The 22,901-nt window shown below is 41.2% G+C and overlaps 1 protein-coding gene across 3 annotated transcripts in view; it reads right to left on the bottom strand.

The window, feature by feature from the left end:
• The window catches only part of LOC105483262 (myosin IIIB), a 520,975-nt gene that overhangs the window by 212,489 nt on the left and 285,585 nt on the right, over positions 1–22,901 (bottom strand). The window lies entirely within an intron of this gene.

The raw sequence follows: 22,901 nt of genomic DNA, 5'->3' as shown, positions 1-22,901 counted from the left end.
AAAAAGAAAAAGCTGGCCAAATCTCCCTATAACCAAGATGGCAATAAAAGTGACCTCTGGTCATCCTCGTTGTTCATTATATGCTAATTATAATGTATTAGCATGCTAAAAGACACTCCTATCATCTCCATGACAACAAATGCGTGGCAACATCAGGAAGTTACCTTACATGGTCTAAAAGGGAGAGGACCCCTCAGTTCCAGGAATTGCCCACCCTTTTCCCAGAAAACTCATGACAAATCTACCCCTTATTAAGCATATAATCAAGAAATAACCATAAAAATGGGCAACCAGCAGCCCACGGGGCTGCTCTGCCTATGGAGCAGCCATTATTTTATTCCTTTATTTCCTAATCAACTTACTTTCACTTTACTCTGTGAACTCTTCCCAAATTCTTTCTGGTGCAAGATCCGGGAACCCTCTCTTGGGATCTGGATTGGGACCCCTTTCTGGTAACACTAACATCATACCAAACAGTGAAAAATTGAAAGCTTTTTCCACACCACCAAAAACAAGACAAGGATTCACACACTCACCACTTCTATTCAATATGTTATAGTACTAGAAGTCTTAGCTGGGGCGATTAGGTAAGAAAAAGAAATAAAAGGCATCCACATCAGAAAGGAAGAAGTAAAATTAATCTCTGTTCACGATCTTACATGTAGAAAACCCTAAAGATTCCACATTAAAAGAAGTGTTAGAGCTAATAAATGTTAGAACTAACTTTAGCAATAATACTTACACAAAACCAATGTCCAGGCCGGACATGGTGGCTCACGCCTGTAATTCCAGCACTTTGGGAGGCCAAGGCAGGTGGATCACTGGGTCAGGAGTTCGAGACCAGCCTGGCCAACATGGTGAAACCTCGTCTCTACTAAAAATACAAAAATTAGCCAGGCTTGGTGGTACACGCCTGTAATCCCAGCTACTAGGGAGCCTGAGGCAGGAGAATCGCTTGAACCTGGGTGGCGGAGATTGCAGTGAGCCGAGATCATGCCACTACACTCCAGCCTGGGACAGAGCGAGATTCCGTCTCAAAAAACAACAACAAAAAAAACCAAACCAAAGCAAAACAAAACAAAAAAGAACACCCAAAAATCAGTTTTTGTTTTCATTTTTGTTTTTGTTTTCAGACAAAGTCTCACTCTATTGCCCTGGCTGAAGTGCAGTGGTGTGATCTCAGCTCACTGCAACCTCCACCTTCCAGGTTCAAGTGATTCTCACGCCTCAGCCTCCCGAGTAGCTGGGATTACAGGCACCCACCATCAAGCCTGGCTAATTCGGTTGCTTTTTTTTTTTTTTTTTTTTTTTTTTTTTGAGGCGGAGTCTCGCTCTGTCGCCCAGGCTGGAGTGCAGTGGCGCGATCTCGACTCACTGCAAGCTCCGCCTCCCGGGTTCCCGCCATTCTCCTGCCTCAGCCTCCCGAGTAGCTGGGACTACAGGCGCCGCCACCACGCCCGGCTAATTTTTTTGTATTTTTAGTGGAGACGGGGTTTCATTGTGTTAGCCAGGATGGTCTCAATCTCCTGACCTCGTGATCCGCCCGTCTCGGCCTCCCAAAGTGCTGGGATTACAGGCTTGAGCCACTCGGTTGCATTTTTATACACTAAAAATGAACTATTCAAAAAAGAAATTAAGGAAATAATTCCATTTAAAATAGCATCAAAACACAATAGGAATAAATTTAATCAAGGAGGCAAAAGACTTTTACACCAAAAACTACAAAACATTGCTGGAAGAAATTAAAGAAGGCACAGATAAACTGACGCACATCACTGTTCATGGGTTGGAAGACTTAATATTGTTAAAATGTTCATACTACCCCAAGCATTCTACAGATTCAGTGCAATGCTTATTAAGTCCCAATGGCATCTGTTGCAGATAGCAAAAATATCCTAAAATCCATATAGAACCACAAAGGACCCAGAATAGCCAAAACAACAGTGAGAAAAAGAATAAAGCTGGAGGATTCACATTTCCTGAATTCAAAACATATTACCAAGCGACAGTAATCAAAACATATGGTACTGAAATAAAGACAAACCAATTAAACAAAATAGAGTGCCCAGAAATAAACATGCAGAGATGCGTGATCAAATGATCTTTGATAAAATCACCAAGACTATATAATGGGGTAAAATAATCTCTTCAACAAACGGTGTTAGGGAAAGTGAATATCCACATGCAAAAGAATAAAATTTAACTGTTACCTTACACCATACACAAAAATCAAATCAAAATGGATTGAAGATTAAAATGTAAGAATTGAATCTATAGCCGGGTGCAGTGGCTCACGCCTGTAATCCCAGCACTTTGGGAGGCTGAGGTGGGTGGATCACAAGGTCAGGAGATCAAGACTATCATGGTTAACACGGTGAAACCCCGTCTCTGCTAAAAATACAAAAAATTAGTTGGGCGTGGTAGCGGGCACCTGTGGTCCCAGCTACTCAGGAGGCTGAGGCAGGAGAATGGCGTGAACCCAGGAGGGGGAGCTTGCGATGAGCCGAGATCGCACCACTGCATTCCAGCCTCGGCGACAGAGCAAGACTCCATCTCAAAAAATAAGAAAATAAATAAACAAACAAACTGAAACTATAAAACTCCTAGAAGAAAATGTAGGAGAAAAACTTCACAACATTAGTCTTGGCAACAAGTTTTTTTGGATATGAAACCAAAACATAGACTATAAAAGCAAATATAGACAATGAGACTACACAAAACTAAAACTTCTACTCAACCAAGGAAACAATCAATGGATTGTAGGGATAACCTATGGAATAGGAGAAATTATTTTCAAACCATATAGCTAATAAAGGATTAACATGCAAAATATATAAGGAACTCCTACAACTCAATAGTAAAAAAGCCAAATAACATAAATAAATAAATAAATAAATAAATAAATAAATAAATACGGACTTGATTACACATATCTCCAAAGAAGGCATACAAATGGCTAACAGGTATATGAAGAGATACTCAGTATCACTAAACATTAGGGAAATGAAAATCAAAACTATAATGAGATGAAATATTACCTCATTCCAATTAAGATGGTCATCATCAAAGAAACAGAAACAAGTGCTGAAGAGGATACAGAGAAATTCGAACCCTCTGCACTGTTGGCAGGAATATAAAATGGTGCAGCTGCTATGGAAAATGTAGCATAAAGGTCCCTCAAAAAATTAAAAATAGATCTGCCATATGACACAGCAATCCCTCTTCTGAGTATTTACCTAAAAGAATTGAAAACAAGATCTCCAAGAGATATTTGCACTCCTGTGTTCATTGCACCATTATTCACAAGGGCCAAGAAGTGTAAACAAACTAAATGCTTATCGACAGGTAAATGGACAAAGAGCATTTGGTATATACATACAATTGAATACCCAGCCTTAAAAAAAAAAAAAAAGGAAATCCTGCCATACACTACCACATGGATGAACCTGGAGGACATTCGGCTAAGTGAAATAAGCCAGTCACAGGAACACAATACTGCACAATTTCACTTACGTGAGGTATCTAAAGTAGTCAAACTCACAAAAGCAGAGAGTAGAATGGTAGTTGTCAGTGGCTGGGGGCACGAGCAAGTGGGCGCTGCTATTCAACGGGTATTGAGTTTTAGTCACATAATATGAAAAAATTCTAGAGATCTGCTGTACAAAAATGTGCACATATTTGATACTATATTGTATACTTAAAAAGAGAGATTTCATGTTACATATTTTTTTTACTACAAGAAAAAGTCTCCAACTGGGACACTGCTAATCACTGGAAGAGATGAATATGGAAGAAAAAAGGTGCCAAAGGAAGTTTACCCGAGAAGGAAGTTAGACAATAGAGCACACCATTGTGAAGATTGAGGACGCAGACACTGATTAGTAGACCGGGCAGTAAGGATCCTTCACAGGAGGAAAAATATCTTTTTCTCTACTCATTCTAGGTTCATGGTTGAGGCCCTTTTAACAAAGGACAGATTACTAAGTGAAAAGGATAAAAATTTACTTAATGTAAGTTTTAGGTGACACTGGAGCCTTTATAAGGAAATAGGAGAGTAGTAAAGAAATATGACAGGAAAAAGTATCCTCTAAGGGTAAGAAACTGATGAAATTTAATAAGGCCTATTCATTCAGATTCTTCTCTGTGTCCTTGTGTCTGCAGAGATAAGGATCCTTCTTTTCTGTGGGTATAGGAAGAGCAGCTCCTACACGACAGTCTCACAGCCTGCTTTAGTGGAAGGTCAGAAAAATCCCTCCTAGATTTTATGACCTGCTTCAAGGGACAAGGGGGTGGGGGTTAAGAGTGACATTCCTGTGCCTGCCAGTTTCTCACATTCCTTTAGCTTAAATTATTCAGTAGGTCAAGGGGCCATATTTTGGGATAGTGAGCCCTGAACCCCATCAATCCCTCCGCACATAAGGAGAAACCTGGCCACCCCGAGTGAGTCAGTGGGGTAGGGAGTGGGAGACAGCAGCCTCTGAGTCCTGGGGGCCAGTGAAGTTTTGCAGGGCTTTGCATTTGTCAGGAGCGTGACCTTGAACAAGTTGACTTCTCAAAGCCTCAGTTTCCTAGTCCATAACAAGAAAACAGCACCACCTGTTTTCCTCCCATAAGAGTTATTACGGGGACTCAGCAAGACAACTCACAAAAACACTGTCAACACAGGACTAGAGCAAGAAGGCAACTATTCATTTCACATTAGGTAGTATTTTATTATTATTTTCTGTGAACTGTTCACAAAGGTATCAAAGGAGAGAGCAAGAAAAGACCAGGAAAAATGGCTGGGAGTGGTGGCTCATGCCAGTAATCCCAGCACTTTGGGAGGCCGAATCCGGCGAATCACCTGAGGTCGGGAGTTCAAGACTAGCCTGGCCAACATGGAGAAACCCGTCTCTACTATATATACAAAATTAGCAGGGTGTGATGGCACATGCCTGTAATCCCGGCTACTTGGGAGGCTGAGGCAGGAGAATCCCTTGAACTCAGGGGGCGGAGGTTGCAGTGAACCGAGATCGCCCCATTGCATTCCAGCCTGGGCAATAAGAGCGAAACTCTGTCTCGAAGAAAAGAAAAGACCAGGAAATCTCACCAAATCTCTGTGTGATCACTGGCTAGTCAAAAAAAACTAAGAAAGGTGAGAAAAAATGATAGGACAACTCTTGGCCACTCAGATTCCTCCCACTTTTTACCTTTGAAGATCCACCCTTCACCACTTCTCTAATTCCTCTTCCCCCAAACCAAGTGTGTGAAGAGATTTGTTTGCATTTTTACCTACAGTGTCATTTGATTCTGTAGCAAAATAAAAAGTTGTTAATGAAAGGAAGTGCTGCAATTTGTGCATATGCAAGATGCTCAAGATTTCAAAGTTTCAGCAAGTCTAGCACAAAGATGTCCAAATGTTTTCTCTGGCGATATCTTCAGAGGCTAAACTGTGATTAATAGCCCAGAAAGAACCCTTTGAAGCAGGATTGGTGACATCAAAGTCGTAATCCAGGGGTGGCAGGAGCTTTATAATGAGTGGGAAGCATTTTAACACATTTCAAAGGATTTACAGCATGAATAAACAATAGACCTCAGCAGATGCGCCACACACACCTTTCAGAAACATAACCTATACAAAGTTTCCATTTTAATTTAAATGTAAATACAGTGTTCACACTTCTTTCAAATGTTAAGCATCCTCAGTGCTTCACCCCCTAGACAGCCTCTTCCCAGCTAAGCATCGCTCATTGCCCCAGAACACCCTCCTGTGCTTCTCAAAACTGCAACTACCAACATGTGTCCTGTGTTGGAAGGAGAAAATGGAAGTCAGAGGCACCTAATGGAATTTATATCCTATGCGGGAACTGTGTTAAGAGAGAATCTGAATTGGAGATTACAAAGATCTCACACAACTTCCCTGCTTCCAACTTAAACGAAAAGACACAAGTGGTCTGAAGACAGAGCTGGAACTTTTAAAAGATGGCAATTTTCCGCCTGCTTCAGAGGATTTTCCTTGCTTGGAAAGTACCCAGAACCCAGGGTTTCATCTGTAGTCATCTTTTACTAACTGCCCCGAAGGACAGGTTGTTGTTTTAAATAATCAAACATAGAATTCAGTCTCCCTCTGCTGCACCCTCTGGGTTTATAGGACTTGTTGCAGGATTTCATTGGTTCTTGTTGGTGGGCATTTGTTTGAGAAATTTTCCGATTTTAATTTTCTCTCCAAACACAAGAAATAGGCTAATAAACTAAGAAATGATTGCAAAGCAATGCTGAAATGTAAAAAGCTGTTTGTGTCAAATAGTTACAAATATAAGGAGCTGTAAATAAAAAATCAGATGCTTCAATTCATCTGTTTCAAGATTAAGTTTTATCTCAGTAGACCTGAGAACTGAAACCATGTACCCCACATTCAGCTTAGATACTGAGAACCGAAACCACATCTTACTGTCTACAATACAATGACTTTGTGTAATTCCTGTCTCCATTAGCATGACTTTCTTTTTTCAGGAGTCTCCAAGCGCAGGCAAACGGTTAGATTGCTCATTACAGAAACTTCCTGAAAGACTCATCAGCTCTTCCATGGAAAGGACCAACCTGACAGTTCATTCCCTATGATTCCTATAATCTCGCCTTTCAAAGTCCTCCCCTTGCTGTTTCCACCAGCACTGGACTGCTGCACTGTGATCCTTACCCAATCCTAATCAAAGGCCCTCACTTTGAAAGACCCTCCTAAAAATAAACGATTTCTCAACAAACTCTGACCTTGACTTCCCTTCTCCAACACATTGCCAAAGCTTTGAGATGTGGTGGGAAGCAATAAACTCCACTTTGTCCTGTCAGTGAGTTGTGCTAGTAATGTTTGGGAACAAGCTTGAGACAGACCTACGCTAGGGCAATACTTGCAGTAATTAACATGTTCCAGTTTCAGTTTATAACACTGTAGCTAACAACATGCAAGGAGTTAAATTCAGTACATAGTTGTATACAAACATACTATAAAAAATACTATAGTAGTTAAGTGCAGTGACTTTCACCTGCAATCCCAGCATCTGTGGAGGCCAAGTGGAAGGATTGCCTAAGCCCAGGAGTTTGAGACCAGCCTGGCCAACATAGTGAGACCCCATCTCTACAAAAAGTTTTAAAAATTATCTGGGCATGGTGACACACCTGTGGTCCCAGCTATTCAGGAGGCTGAAGTGGTAGGATCAGCTTGTTAGATATAAGTTCTAAATTTCTTTTCAAAGAATTAATATGTCAGGATGTTCAGTTCTTTGCCTTCTAAACGTCCTTGTAAAGCAACCTTTGTTGATTACCTCCTCCATCCTGATTCATTCTGATCACCTGCTCCACCCTAACTCATTCCAATTACCTGCTACCTGCTCTGCCCTGACTCCCGCCAAAGCATTCACCCCGTCATTCTCTTTAAATCAGCCAATCGGAATTAGCTTAGCCTGGGTGGTCTAACCCTAGCCAATAGGGGAAGGACACAGCCACAGGGGCCACGTGCCTCAGGGATAAGAACCCCTTCCCCTCCCTTGTCCGAGTATGTGCTCACCATTGTTCCACCTGTAAGGGCGCACCCTTCTATACGAAGGACCTTGACTTGCTGAGAATTAAAAAGAAAATTTTATATTCGAGTGCTGTTCCTTTTGCGGCACCAAAACCTTATATATAACAAGTTGAGCCCGAGAGGTTGAGGCTGCAGTGAGCCACGATCACACACCACTGTACTCTAGTCTGGGCAACAGAGCAAGACCCCATCTCAAAAAAACACAAACCTATAGTATTTTGTATGATACAAAAACTTGGTTCATCTTTACATAACCATCTCTCCTAAATTTATAACAAGGATTTATTCTGGATGTGATAAATTGAAGTAACTTAAGATAGCCACAAAATATGACACAGCTGTAGGAAGCCAAGAAAAGGAGATCATGTGTGATGTTAAATTTCGTTCTGCAGTTTTTATTCTCTCCCTTAGCATTTATCTACAGCTTTCAGGTTAATATCAATAAATGGGCAGAGCAGGATGGGAGAGTTCCCAGCCCACTTGGACATGAGCTAATGTCTTATGAAAAGAACATGGATAATTTATATACAGTCACGTGCTGTGCTGCTTAATGACAGGGATATATTCTAAGAAAAGAGTCATAGAGAATTTTGTCATTATGTGAACAGCATAGAGTGCACTTACTATAGCCTCTGCACACTGTGAAAGTTACAGACACAGGATGAAATCACTTTTGTCAGACCCAGACAAGATAGGGCTGGGAAGGCCTGAAAAAGAGGAGACTCATGCTTACATGTCTGAGATAAGAACTGTTTCCAAGGACTATCTAAAAACCCCACAAAAAACCCTTTTGCATCCTTCATGCATCTCCTGCTTTGATAAGGTTTATCACTAGGCATTCTATAGGACTGAAGTAATTCAGTGAAGATGTTCTCAGAAAAACACTTGCCCAGTAACAGTATCTCCACCAATGAACTGACAACTCTGGCTTTGAACCTCTGGAACCAATGAACTCTATTTCTAAGCAGCTTATGTAAATCTCTTTTTGCTAATAAAAGCTCCCCTTACCCTTCCCTCACTGAATGCACTGGTGCCTTGCCATTTTATACTATTCCAGATTATAACCATTATTTTTATTCCTAAGTAAACCCAGCATATTTATAGATAATTTTCTCTGTGTTTTTGTTTTTTGTTTTGGTTGACATACCTGGGCTATATAGTATAGCCTATTTCTCCTAGGCTAAAAACCCATATAGCATGTTGCCATATGGAGTACTATAGGCAGTTATAACACAATGGAAAGTATCTGTATATCTAAACGTAGAAAAGGTACAGTAAAAATATGGTATAAAATGTAAAAAAAAACAGTACACCTATATAGGGCACATAACATGAACGAGACTTGCAGGACTGGAAGTTGCTCTAGGTGAGTCAGTGAGTGAATGACGTGTGAATGTGAAGGCCTAGGACATTACTGTACACTAATGTAGACTTTATCAATACTGCACACTTAGGCTACACCAAATTTATACAAAATATTTCTCTTTCTTCAATAATAAATTAACCACTTGCCATAACTTTTTTACTTCACAAGCTTTAACATTTTTAAAAACTTTGACTCTTTTGAAATAACACTTAGCTTAAAACACAAACACACTGTAAGATGTACAAAAATATTTTCTTTATATCTTAATTCTATAAACCTTTTTAAATTTTTAAGATTTTTTTTAATTTTTTTTATTTTTTAATTAAAAACAAAGACACTAACACACATACTAGCCGAGGCCTACACAGGGTCAGGATCATTAATATCACTGTCTTCTACCTCCACACATCTTCTCCCACTGTAAGGTCTATGGGGCAGTAACACACAGGGAGTTGCCATCTCCTAGAATCACAATGGTTTCTTCTAGAATACCTCCTAAAGAACCTGCCTGAGGCAGTTTTACAGTTAACTTAAAAAAAATAAGTAGGAGTACATGCTAAAGTAATAACTTAAAAGCCTACTATAGCATATACATAAACCAGTAACATAGTTGTTTATTATCATTATTCAGTGCTATGTACCGCACATAACTGTATCTGCTATATTTTATACAACTGGCAAAGCAGTAGGCTGGTTGTATCAGCATCACCACAAACACCTGAGTAATGCATTGGGAAGGCTAGGACATCACGAGGCGATAGGAATTTTTCAGCTCCATTGTAATCTTATGGGACCACAGTTGTATATGTAGTCTGTCATTGACTGAAATGCCATTATGTGATGCATGACTGTATATAGAAGGGATTGTAGTTTTGTGGAGGGAAGGAATCAAGAGTAAATAAGAGAGGAGACCGTCCTCCCATCTGTTTTATTGAAGAAAGGTATGCACAGATAACAAATTCACTCTTTTCTGAATATACAATTTTATCGTGCATGTGGGAAATTCAAAGCCCCAAAGAAACCCCCTCCCTATTCCTGTATTGACTTTTAATTGGCAATTGTCTGACATTTTAAGGAATTTCTGCATAATTAACACCTGTACACTATTTGCTTGAAGAAAGCCAAACCAATGTTTTCACTGACTTTTTTTTTTAGAATGTAAACTACAGCTTTAAAGATTTGTGACCCAGAGATCTCACATTGTAGAGCTAGGGAAAAAATAGTAACTCCTTTCTCTCTCCTTAAGCTTTAAAACTCGTAAACAGGATGTCAGTCCAGCAAACACCTATACTGAATCCCAGACTGTTTCAAGGAGCTAACAAGGCTTCTAACACAGTCAATAGTGGAGTTACTCTGTTTTCTGCACTTTACTGCCACATTAGCAGAAGGTCTCTTTTAACGACAGGAATTTCCTCTTAGAGCCAGATAAAGAAAGCTCTTCCCATATTTTCTTGGTGGAGTTCGCTTGAAAATAATATGGCTGCCACATGGCCTGATGTGTGTTCAAAAAACTACAAGAGCCTGTACTGCTGACATCTACCCAATATCTACCCCAGACGACTTGACCCATTTAAAGATAAAATAAAATAAAAGCCACATACACATGTCTGTCAGCACCTATGACGTGAAGTGTGAGAACGGCTTATTCCAGTCTCAGAACAATCAGGGATAGTTGTGGGCAAAATCACAATTTAGGCAAAGGATGTATTCAAATTCCCCACATTCCTTTTTACCTCTCTATTTCCACTTCTGAAGGTGCAACATGGCTTTAATGCTGTCTCCTCCCTATCCCAATATCCAATTCCCCCTACTTCATTGTCCCACCCTTGAACTTTTCAATGCAGCACACACCTCCTCCATATTCCCATCAAATCTCCTTTTGTCTTTGTTCCAAATCTTCAGGTTACTATTCGTCTGACACTTAATCCAGGCGTAATTTGTTAATGGACAAATGAATGCATTAATTCACTCAGCTGAGATGTTTATACGGTATAAAAAGCTATCTAGGCCAGGCGCAGTGGCTCACCTTTGTAATCCCAGCACTTTGGGAGGCTGAAGCGGGCGGATCATGAGGTCAGGAGTTCAAGACCAGCCTGGCCAACACAGTGAAATCCCATCTCTACTAAAAATAAAAAAATAACCTGGGCAGGTATTACAAGTGCGCCTGTAATACCAGTTACTCAGGAGGCTGAAATCTCTTGAACCCAGGAGACGGAGATTGCAGTAAGCTGAGATCGTGCCATTGCACTCCAGCCTGGGTGACAGAGCTAGACTTCGTCTCAAAAAAAAAAAAAAAAGCTATCTAGAAAGAAAAATTTTTATGGAATGAATCTATTGATGGGAATGTTGAAAACCTGTAGATGATCTAGTGTCCAGGTAAGGGGGACATTTTTGAAATAGGGGGCCTTTCGTTTAACGATGCTCAAGTCATTCACACTTTGAAATAATACAGTAAAGCCCTTCTATGGGTCTTATAAAGATGAACAGAATGCAGTTAGTATATATGAGGGATTCTTTCTAGTACCCCTGAGTATACCAAAATGTACACAGTCAGCCCTGAAGAACCCACATGTATGAAAAGTTGGCCCTCCATTTATGCGGTTTTGCATCCAACCAATACTGTTATTTTTTATCTGCATTTGGTTGAAAAAAAAAAACCGTGTATAAGTAGACCTGCACAGTTCAAATCAACATTGTTCAAGAGCCAACTATGCAGTTCTTTAAGGAGAAGATAGCCCAGAGAAGCTCTTGGGGGGAAGGGGAAAGGCTGACATATAAACAGTTCATTGCAATTTAAACTGGTGAGTGTTAGAATAAATCTCTGAATAAAGTATCACGAGGGGACAGGATACTAAGTTTTCATGAGAGAATAAGGAAAACAAACACTGCAGAGTACGCAATGAATGAACTAGATTTTGAAAGCTTAACATGAGTTTGACAGGAAATGGAGGGTATTGTATCTGGAAGACACATGCAAGACAGATACAGAATGCAAACCTGAGGGTTCCAGAGAGTTCCAGAGAGCTTGAAAGGCAAATTTCCAGGAGGCTTATTTTAAAATTACACATTTAATAATAGCATTAAAACATTTATTATTTTACCCTTGCAAACATAAAAACAAGTTACTCACCACTCCCTTCCAGTAAAAATACTACCTATGGGGACAGTTTTGGGGGAAGAAAATATGGGTAAGAAGGCTTTGCTAAGGTATCATAAGTCCCTGGTGGGACTGTGAACAGAAGTCTGTTCTGCTCTTCAGGTGGCCTTCAGGTAGAATGCCCATTCATCTGTGTGGCCAAAGGTGGATGGTTTGGGTACGAGCTACTAGGAGACTCATTCCAGTTAGTATAGTACTGATATGGCCAAAGTCTTAAGTAAAATCTCATATGGGTCAGGCAGTTTCTTATAGAGAAGTTACATTCCACAGTCTTAGAATCCTAAATAAAATGCTCAGGCAGGAGCGAATAAACTAATTACTTCAAATTTAAAAATTCCTCCCTAGAAGATTTACACAATATACCTTATCGATTGATGGCAGGTCAGTCATATAATTTCCCACAACACCTATGCTTCCTTGTGTTTTTAAGCCTGAGAAAGTTACACAGGGCTTCAGCAAACAAGACGCTGTTAACTTCCCATTGTGCAGGAGTATGATTCAGTGCTTGGAACTATAACTGCTTTTTTTGAGTTTCCCTCTTTAGCATGGAAGCAATGAACAGGACACTGGAAAGTGAGAAACGAGGATTCCTATCCCAAACCTGCCACTGACTTAAAGAGATCACGTCTACTCTTTATGACCCACTTGCATTATCTGTCAAATGAGGAGGTTGAGAAGATCAGTGGTTCTGCATGTGTGTGTCATGGCATTCCGTCATGGTGCCCATAATGGACACGCTTTGTGGCTACGTAGCTCCACCTAGATCAGTGCCAGGCATGTGGTGTAGACAGGGGTGGACTGTTCTCTGAAAGGGAACTACAACAAACAGTGTGTCATATCAACCTGGCGCCAAAATAAAAGATTGTGTGACATCTGTGGCCAGGACATGTGTGAGCTTTACCTAAGTTATAAATCAGAGAGCTAATCAAGGAAGTAAACAGTATTGTTCAAAAATCAACAACATGCTGAACAACAAGCAAACAAGTAAGTGCAATAACTAGATGCAAGTTGGAGTAAAAAAAAATTAAGCAGTGTTCGGCTTCGATCCAGCTCTGAAATTTTATCTATAGGTGTGAAATATATCCTAAAAGACCCCTGAAGTGGGGGAAATAAGAACAAAATAAAGATGATAAAATTAAAATCTGCAAAATGTATTATTTCTTAGCAGTTCAGTAGGCAACAGAAGAAGTGGGTGTTGATGATAGCCTGGCTTAGATAAATGGAGGAAGCTTAGATAGTGGTTTTATAGAGGTCTGGATGTTTAATTTGCCAGTGTTCTCTTCACAGCTAACACAGGCAATCAGCAATGGCTCTTTGCTATGATCTCTTCAGTTATTCCTCCTTCTTTACTTTGCTATTGTGGCTCAAGTGAGCTTATTCAGTTCTCTGATGTTTTAGTATCATTCTCGTTTCTTAGCCCATGAGAGAGGAGACAGAGGTATGGTTTTTTGCTCCCTTTCTTCAATGTTTTTAAGATTAATGAATTTGAGGTGTTCATTTATCAACATCTTTATAGCATCTATTCTTCTAGTAAAAGATGATGCTTCTGTTTGCATACTGGCAAATACCAGCCATTTTGAAAAACTGGGTGCTAATGTGAAGGCAATAATCACTTAAATGAGCTTTGTTTTTCTATTGGGTCTCTGAAAGTACTCAAGGTTAGCTTTTGATATATAGGTATCCAAGTCTAATTTTCACATTTACCAGTTATTTTTGCTATATTTTAAAGAATGACTATTCCATGTCACTAGCTCTTTTATAAAAGGACCTAGTATAAACATCCATGTGTATGTGTATATCCTTGGGAAAAACTGTAGCGACTCCAGAATCCAGAAAATAAGGAGAGGCATACCGAAACAGGTTGTATTCTACAGGAAACCAAACTTGCAATGTGCCCAATTGGCCAGCATCACTCATATCTAAGCTACATTGTCATAATGTTTCTGAACACCCATGCACACACATTTCTCATAGATATATGTATAACCCATTCATAAAATGCCAGTACCCAGAAACACTTCTTCCATTGAACCTTATATGTTTCATGGTGTTGAAGAATGAAGTTAATATAACTTATATTCTTAAGCACAGGCATTGTTTTTTGGAGACCTTGGCTTTATAGAACTGTAATAGTGTATTATCCAAAACAACTGATTTCAAAAAAACTTTCTAAATTAAAGTATTATCTGACAGACTTGTGATGCAATTACTGATTTTTTTTTTTTGAAAGACAAAAACCTAATGAGAATAAAGGCCAACAAAGATTATTTATCTGATGAAGGAAATCTACAAGCATCACAACTCTACACTAATTCTAGAGGTTGTAGCTAGTCAGTACAATTGTGTCTGAGTCCTTTAAAATCGATGCAAACATGCTATCTTATGTTAGTATTAATCTTTAGAAATGATTTGGCTTCTTATAAAGGTTACAACCTCTTTGAAGCCAGGTACTAAGTATCTATTTCTACTCCCATTCATTAATTCAAAAAATATTTCTTCAACAACTGCTATAAGACTTGCAAAGTGCCCTTTTCCTAAGCCTTCACATAGACAATAAAGAAAAGAAAAAGTTACAATGAACTAGAAGAACATTTTAGAGTGTTTCTATCCTTGCTGCCTAGAGACAGATTATATCTACTATCTCTTGGCAAACATCAGTATCACAGGTTCTTCTTTCAATCACCCAAGAACACTTAAGGCTCATTATCCTGAGGAGGTGAGCAATTGACTGTGAACCATTTTGCAGGGCTAGTGTAGCACCATGGATAAATGATAAAACTGAATGAAGGCCGGGCGCAATGGCTCATGCCTCTAATCCCAGCACTTTGGGAAGCCAAGGCAGGCTGATCACCTGAGGTCGGGAGTTTGAGGCCAGCCTGACCAACGCGGAGAAACCCTGTCTCTACTAAAAATATAAAAAAATTAGGAGGGTGTGCTGGTGCATGCCTGTAATCCCAGCTACTCGGGAGGCTAAGGCAGGAGAATCACTTGAACCTGGGAAGCGGAGGTTGCAATGAGCCAAGATCACACCATTGCACTCCGGCCTGGGCAACAAGAGCAAAACTCCATCTCAACAAAACAAAACATACAAACAAAAACAAACTTGAATGAAATAGATTTATGGTTTAAATATTTCTAGAGAAAGTCTCAGGCCGGGCGCGGTGGCTCAAGCCTGTAATCCCAGTACTTTGGGAGGCCGAGGCGGGTGGATCACGAAGTCAGGAGATCGAGACCATCCTGGCTAACATGGTGAAACCCCGTCTCTACTAAAAATACAAAAAACTAGCCGGGCGTGGTGGCGGGCGCCTGTAGTCCCAGCTACTCGGAGGCTGAGGCAGGAGAATGGCGTAAACCCGGGAGGCGGAGCTTGCAGTGAGCTGAGATCGCGCCACTGCACTCCAGCCTGGGTGACACAGCGAGACTCCGTCTCAAAAAAAAAAAAAAAAGTCTCATCAAAGGCAAAGATGTTAATTAATGATGCAATGCTGAAAGCTATCCATGAATCTAACACTGTCTATGACTCCCCATTCTAAGCTGCATGAGGGCAAATACTAAGTCTATTGTACTTACCACCTCATACTTAGTGCTTAGTACAATATACCTAGCATACAGTAAGCATTCAATAATTATTTGTGAGTGAATGAGTGGATGAATGGTGTGGCACTGAATATTTTTAAAAATTTTTAAATTTAACATGACATCCAAAGCCCTCTAAAAGGAGACACTAGCTTACCCCACTTCCCTCCACATACCATGAACTCTTTACTGGTCTCTGGCCAGATCCTTTCATATTTCAGACTCTTTGCTCAAGCTATTTGATGCCTGGATTGCAGAGGTGCAGTCAGTGGTTAAGAATGTCCGTACTGGGGCCGGGCGCGGTAGCTCACTCCTGTAATCCCAGCACTTTGGGAGGCCAAGGTGGGTGGATCACGAGGTCAGGAATTCGAGACCAGCCTGACCAACATGGTGAAACTCTGTCTCTACTAAAAATACAAAAACTAGCTGGGCGTGGAGGTGCGCGCCTGCAATCCCAGATACTCGGGAGGCTGAGGCAGGAAAGTTGCTTGAACCCAGGAGGCGGAGGTTGCAGTGAGCTGAGATTGCGCCACTGTACTCCAGCCTGGGCGCAGTGGCTCACGCCTGTAATGCCAAAACTTTGGGAGGCTGAGGTGGGTGGATCACAAGGTTAGGAGTTCGAGACCAGCCTGGCCAACATGGTGAAACCCTGTCTCTATTAAAAATACAAAAATTAGCCGGGTGTGGTGGTGCTTACCTGTAATCCCAGCTACTCAGGAGGCGGAGGCAGGAGAATCACTTGACCCAGGAGGCAGAGGTTGCAGTGAGCTGAGATCATGCCATTGCACTCCAGCCTGGGCAACAAGAGTGAGACTCCAACTCCAAAAAAGAGAATGCCTGTATCAAAATATCTTATGTACACTATAAATATATATACCCACTAAGTACCTACAAAACTTAAACATAAGAATTAAAAACAATTAAAAGAAAAAAGGATGTATGTTCTGGGGTCAAGCCACCGGGGATTTGTCTCAGCTCTGTCACATACTTGTTAGGACAGCTTGGGTGACTTTACTTGCCTTCTTAGTACCTGGGTTTCATCCACCACACAGGGCTGGATGATTGTTTACTGAGCGTGAGGAATAAAGTGTTCCTGTTAAATTTATAGTTAACAGAGTTTAGGCCGGGCGTGGTGGCTCACGCATGTAATCCCAGCACTTTGGGAGACCAAGGCGGGCAGATCACGAGGTCAGGAGTTCGAGACCAGCCTCGCCAACATAGTGAACCCCCGTCTCTACTAAAAGCACAAAAATTAGCCCGGTGTGGAGGCGCGTGTCTGTAGTCCCAGCTACTCAGGAGGCTGAGGCAGGAGAATCGCTTGAACCCGGGAGGCAGAGGCTGTGGTGAGCCGAGATTGAGCCACTGCATGCCAGCTTGGGCAACAAGAGACTCCATCTCAAAAAAAATTTAAAAATTTATAGTTAACAGAGTTTTCAATGGTGAGTGGAGATGCAGATGTTGATGGTGCAGAGAATTTGATTGGAGCCACATGGAACCTTTAGAGGTGCTAGTTAGCCAAGGAATTTTAGTTCCAGCTAAATCAGTTGGCTCAGCTAAGTAATGATCTCTTCAGCATATGTACATATGTATTTTATTTTTATTAATAATTGACACAATAATTATACAAATTTATGGAATTCAGCATATATTTTGAAATTTATAAAACTGCTATTAATTAGGAGCTTTGGTTAATCAGAGTTTTACAGACCATCCAATTTTCTACTGCCTAAAGCCTCCTTAAATGTTGAATTGGATGACTAGGAAAAAAGTAAATAAATTGAATAATATAAGGTTTGGAGGTTTATTTTATTCTTTCTTTTATATCTTCTTTTTAAGAGATGAGGTCTTACTCTGTCACCCAGGCTAGAGTGCAGTGGCACAATCATGGCTCACTGCCATCTCGAACTCCTAGGCTCAAGCAATCCTCCCACCTCAGCCTCCTGAGTAGCTGTGATTACAGGCACAAGCCCCAGCATCCCCTGTTTATCTTAAGGTAAACACAGAAATCTCAAACTCTTAACAAAAGACAGAGGAAGAAAAAAAGAGGATAAACAAATGTTATCTACTGCTTTATTGTTTAAAAAAAAAAAAAAAAAAGGCCGGGCGTGGTGGCTCAGCCTGTAATCCCAGCACTTTGGGAGGCCGAGAGGGGCGGATCACAAGGTCAGGAGATCGAGACCATCCTGGCAAACACGGTGAAACCCCGTCTCTACTAAAAAGTACAAAAAAACTAGCTGAGTGAGGTGGCCGGCGCCTGTAGTCCCAGCTACTCGGGAGGCTGAGGCAGGAGAATGGCGTAAACCCGGGAGGCGGAGCTTGCAGTGAGCCGAGATCCGGCCACTGCACTGCAGCCTGGGCGACAGAGCGGGACTCCGTCTCAAAAAAAAAAAAAAAAAAAAAATCAGAGATTAAGAAAATAAATGGGGAAATCTACTTACTTTTGTCTCATATTTATCACTCTGCTCCAGATAAAAAAATATTTAATAATACTTAAACACTAACTTTTTTGAGGGTGTACAATGTGGTAGATACTGTGCTAAGTGTTTTTAAATGAATTACTTAATACAACAACCCTGTGAGCCATGTCTCCAGTCCACAAAGAAAGAAAACTGAGGCCGAGTGTTCAAGCCTCTTGCCCAAGGTCATAGCACTAAGTAATAACCCTCAGAGAACCTATCAAGATGCTCCCATTACACAACGTAGTCATTTCAGGGATTTTGATCTTATTCAAGGAAGACCACTGAGTAGCTGACAGGATTGCTGCCTGGCCAAACTGATTGGGCCCAACTGACTTTAGAGGATGTCTGGATTTTTGGCTATTCACACACCAAACTAGGTCAACTGAACAGTGATTCCCATTGATTACCAGGCAATCACTATTGTTATGGAGAAGCCAAACCTAATCATCTGGAAAACAGTTGATTTGATTTTTGTATAATTTGAAGTCCCTTGCGAAATGCAAAGAATGGAACCACTCTACTAAATTCAAAACTTAATAAAATCTTAGCAGTCTTCCCTTGCAACCTCCAGCTCTCGAGTTCAGTTAAGCAACATTTAATTTAGTTTACTGATGACTCACATGTGCAAGCCAGTAAAGTTCACAATTGTTACTCCACACAGCTGTGGTTTACAGCTTCTCTCTGCACACAACACATTGGCACCAACGCAAAATGATTAACTTTATATGCTTCTAACATATGGACCAGACTGTTAGAAGGCGGTCTTGTGTTCTAAAAAGAAAAATACAGTTTCTATTAACATGACCTAAATTCCTGGGGAAAAATGTGAAGTTTTAATCCATCTTGAAGTAGAGAGATAATTATAATGGTTTTGTTTCTAATTTATTTGATTTAAAGTGCCAGGAGGTATTCGTTACTAAGGCAGGGAAATGACCTGAAAGCCCCGTTATAAAAAGATTTTAGAGTGGGATGACTTAATAAACTATAAATGGCTTTGACACCTTTTCTCCAATATGAGCTATTGAAATATGAAATAAATATGGAAAAAGTAAAGAATCTTTCATCTCAAATGGGAAGATTTTTCTATTCTCTGAATGAGAAGGATGCTGGCAGAGAGAAGCAGAATTCCTTTTTCTTGTATTCTGACCATTTGAAAAATCAAAGCTGCTATGTTTGCTATACTTAGCAGGATAATTAAAGAAATAAAACAAAATGGCTCTAAATTGAACTTCCACTTAAATATACATTCACTGTCCTATTCAGGACCTATGAAAGAACTATTAAAATGTGTTGGGGGAAGATGGTGAATCTGATTCACAACAGACACTAATTTTCCCAAGATTAGAGTCATTATCATAACTCATTATTTAAAGTTTATTTTAGTTTTTCTCTTTTTTTGAGACGGAGTCTTGCTCTTTTGCCCAGGCTGGAGTGCAATCTCGGCTCACTGCAACCTCTGCCTCCCGGGTTCAAGCAATTCTCCTGCCTCAGCCTCCTGAGTAGCTGGGACCACAGGCGCGCACCAACGTGCCCAGCTAATTTCTGTATTCTTGATAGAGACAGGGTTTCACCATGTTGGCCAGGCTGGTCTCGAACTCTTGACCTTGTGATTCACCCACTTCGGCCTCCCAAAGTGCTGGGATTAATAGGCGTGAGCCACCGTGCCTGGCCTAGTTTTTCTTTTTCAAAGACACAGTAGCAACAGGGCCTTAGAGCCAGGAAGGCAAGAGGAACTTTTGGAAATGGATTTAAGATCCACACTGGCAGGATGTCCTGGAAAAAGAAGACTTAGGGAGATCATCTGATCAACATTGCCTTAGCAGGTCCCACATGATTCTTGACCCTCAAGGTGCTTCTCCCAAAAAGATCTCACTGATTTTGGATGTCTGGTACACGGGAGCCATCTCTTGGTATTTCCACAATAAAGATACCTATTGGATATTCGTAATCAATATTTCCCACACTTTTTGGTCATGGAAATCTTACTCAGCTCACACCTCTTCACACCACACAAATCTGGTGTTTCAAGAAAAACACTCTGGAAAACATTGCTCAGTACTGATAATATGAAACACCTCTCTCTCTCCAAAAAAAACCCAAGGAAACTGCTAAAAAGCTTTTGCTATGGGCCTGGTGTGGTGGCTCACGCCTGTGATCCCAGCACTTTGGGAGGCCAAGGCAGGCAGATCACGAGGTCAAGAGACCAAGACCATCCTGGCCAACATGGTGAAACCCTGTCTCTACTAAAAATACAAAAATTAGCTGAGTGTAGTGGCACACGCCTGTAGTCCCAGCTACCCAGGAGGCTGAGGCAGGAGAACCGCTTGAACCCAGGAGGCAGGGGCTGCAGTGAGCTGAGAGCACACCACTGCACTCTGGCCTGGAGACAGAGCAAGATTCTGTCTCAACAACAACAACAAAAGCTTTTGCTGAAACTCTGAAAATCTGGGAACAATAATGTCTCTTACACACTGGGAGATAATCTGAAGTCAAGTCTGCACACAAGAAAACAAATATTTTATGAAGAAGCCAATCTGCAGAATTATTTTGTCCTTTCCCACCTCACTTTATTTTCTTTGGGAGGATCAACAAGAAGGGCTCCTTGGCATTTCTGCATTTCTCTTCGAGAGCAGGAATGAGGCATTTCTGTGGCCGATGCAGTGATTCTCTGCAGTCATGCTGCTCAATATGGTGGCTACTGCGCATATGAAGTGTGGCTGGACTAGGCTGGGTGCAGTGGCTCATGCCTGTAATCCCAGTACTGTGGGAGGCCAAGGCAGGTGGATCATCTGAGGTCTAGAGTTCAAGACCAGACTGGCCAAATGGTGAAACCCCATCTCTACTAAAAATACAAAAAATTAGCCGGGCGTGGTGGCGGGCACCTGTAATCTCAGCTACTTGGGAGGCTGAAGCAGGAGAATCACTAGAACCCAGGGAGCAGAGGTTGCAGTGAGCCGAGATCATGCCATGGCACTCCAGCCTGGGCAATAAGAGTGAAACCCTGTCTCAAAAAAAAAAAAAAGGAAAAAGAAAAAAATAAAGAAATATGGCTGGTCTAAACTGAAATGTGTCATAGATATAAAATACACATCTGATTTTGAAGACTTAGTACCAAAAAATGTAAACTATTTCCATAACTTTTATATTGGTTACATGTTGAATAATACTTTTGATATGTGAGTTGAAGATCTATTATTGAAATTAATTTCAATGACTTGTTATTTATTACTTTTAAAATGTGGCTAATTAAAACAATGTGACTGCCTGGCATGGTGGCTCACACCTGTAATCCCAGCACTTTGGGAGGCCGAGGCGGGTAGATCATCTGAGGTCAGTTCGAGACCAGCCTGGCCAACACGGTGAAACCCCGCCTCTACCAATAATACAAAAATTAGCTGGGCATGGTGGCGCATGGCTGTAATCCTGGCTACTTGGGAGGCTGAGGCAGGAGAATCGCTTGAACCTGGGAAGGAGAACCTTGGCTGCAGTGAGCCAAGATTGAGCCACTGTACTCCAGCCTGGGCAACAGACAGAGACTCCATCTCAAAAAAAAAAAAAAAAAAAAAAAAAAAAGTGGCTAATAGAACATTTTACATTTCATTGTAGAGCATTGTCCCATAAGGTATTCTAAAGAGAGCCAAGTAAAAACTTCCAAACCGGAGTAAGTCAGGCAGGTGCAGTGGCTCACGCCTGTGATCTCAGCTCCTTGGGGGGCTAAGGCAGGAGATCACTTGAGCCCAGGAGTTCCAGGGTGCAGTGAGCTGTGATCATACCACTGTACCCCAGCCTTGGCAACAGAGTGAGACCCCATCTCCTTAAATAACAACAACAACAACAAAGTAACTCAAGACTGAACATCTGATCTAGAGATATTAGGGGTTGGTCTGTTCAATTCTAAGGTTCCATCTGATCTAGAGGCTTTTTTTTTTTTTTTTTTTTTGACGGAGTCTCACTCTGTCACCCAGGCTGGAGTGCAGTGGGGTGATCTCTGCTCACTGCAAGCTCCGCCTCCCAGGTTCACGCCATTCTCCTGCCTCAGCCTCCCAAGTAGCTGGGACTGCAGGCGCCCGTCACCAAGCCTGGCTAATTTTTTGTATTTTCAGTAGAGACAGGTTTCACCGTGTTAGCCAGGATGGTCTCGATCTCCTGACCTCTTGATCTACCCACCTAAGCCTCCCAAAATGCTGGGATTACAGGTGTAAGCCACCACGCCCAGCCTTGGAGGCTCTTCTTAATGCACATCCCTCACTTTGCAGATGTGGAAGCTGCTCAGAACTTTAAATCAAATCTTCCAGATGCAAAGTACCAGTTCAGGTAGCTCTTAGCTTGTCCCCTGACTTACAGTCCAGAGTTCTTCATTCCACCATAGCTGATAGGGTAGGAGAAACTGCATGGAGAATTTTAAAAACGAAAGAAACACTTAAGCCACGTACACTTAAACAAAAAACAAAACAGCACTTGCAGAGTCCAAATTAAAACCTAAAAGCATTCAGGGATGGGGGAAAAAGGCAACAATAATTTCAAGGGATGCTCTTTTCACTCCACAGCCACATCACACACATATTTTACCCTCAATAAACTTTACAAAGAAAATCAGATGCTTCTAAACAAGGGATGAAAACTATTAACGGGGAAGAGCCAGGAAGGTGTGAAGTTCCTCTTGGGGCTGTCCAGATGAGGCCAGGACAAGAGCACAGCCCTCACAACATCTCACAGACACAGCTTCTGGTCCTCCCGGCACGCTGTGGCAGTAAGGTGGGACTCACCCTCACACATCCACCCAGAGTC

The sequence above is a fragment of the Macaca nemestrina genome, chromosome 11 (genome assembly GCF_043159975.1).
Source record: "Macaca nemestrina isolate mMacNem1 chromosome 11, mMacNem.hap1, whole genome shotgun sequence".
Taxonomy (NCBI): Eukaryota; Metazoa; Chordata; class Mammalia; order Primates; family Cercopithecidae; genus Macaca; species Macaca nemestrina.
This window is presented reverse-complemented; position numbering and strand designations above follow the sequence as displayed.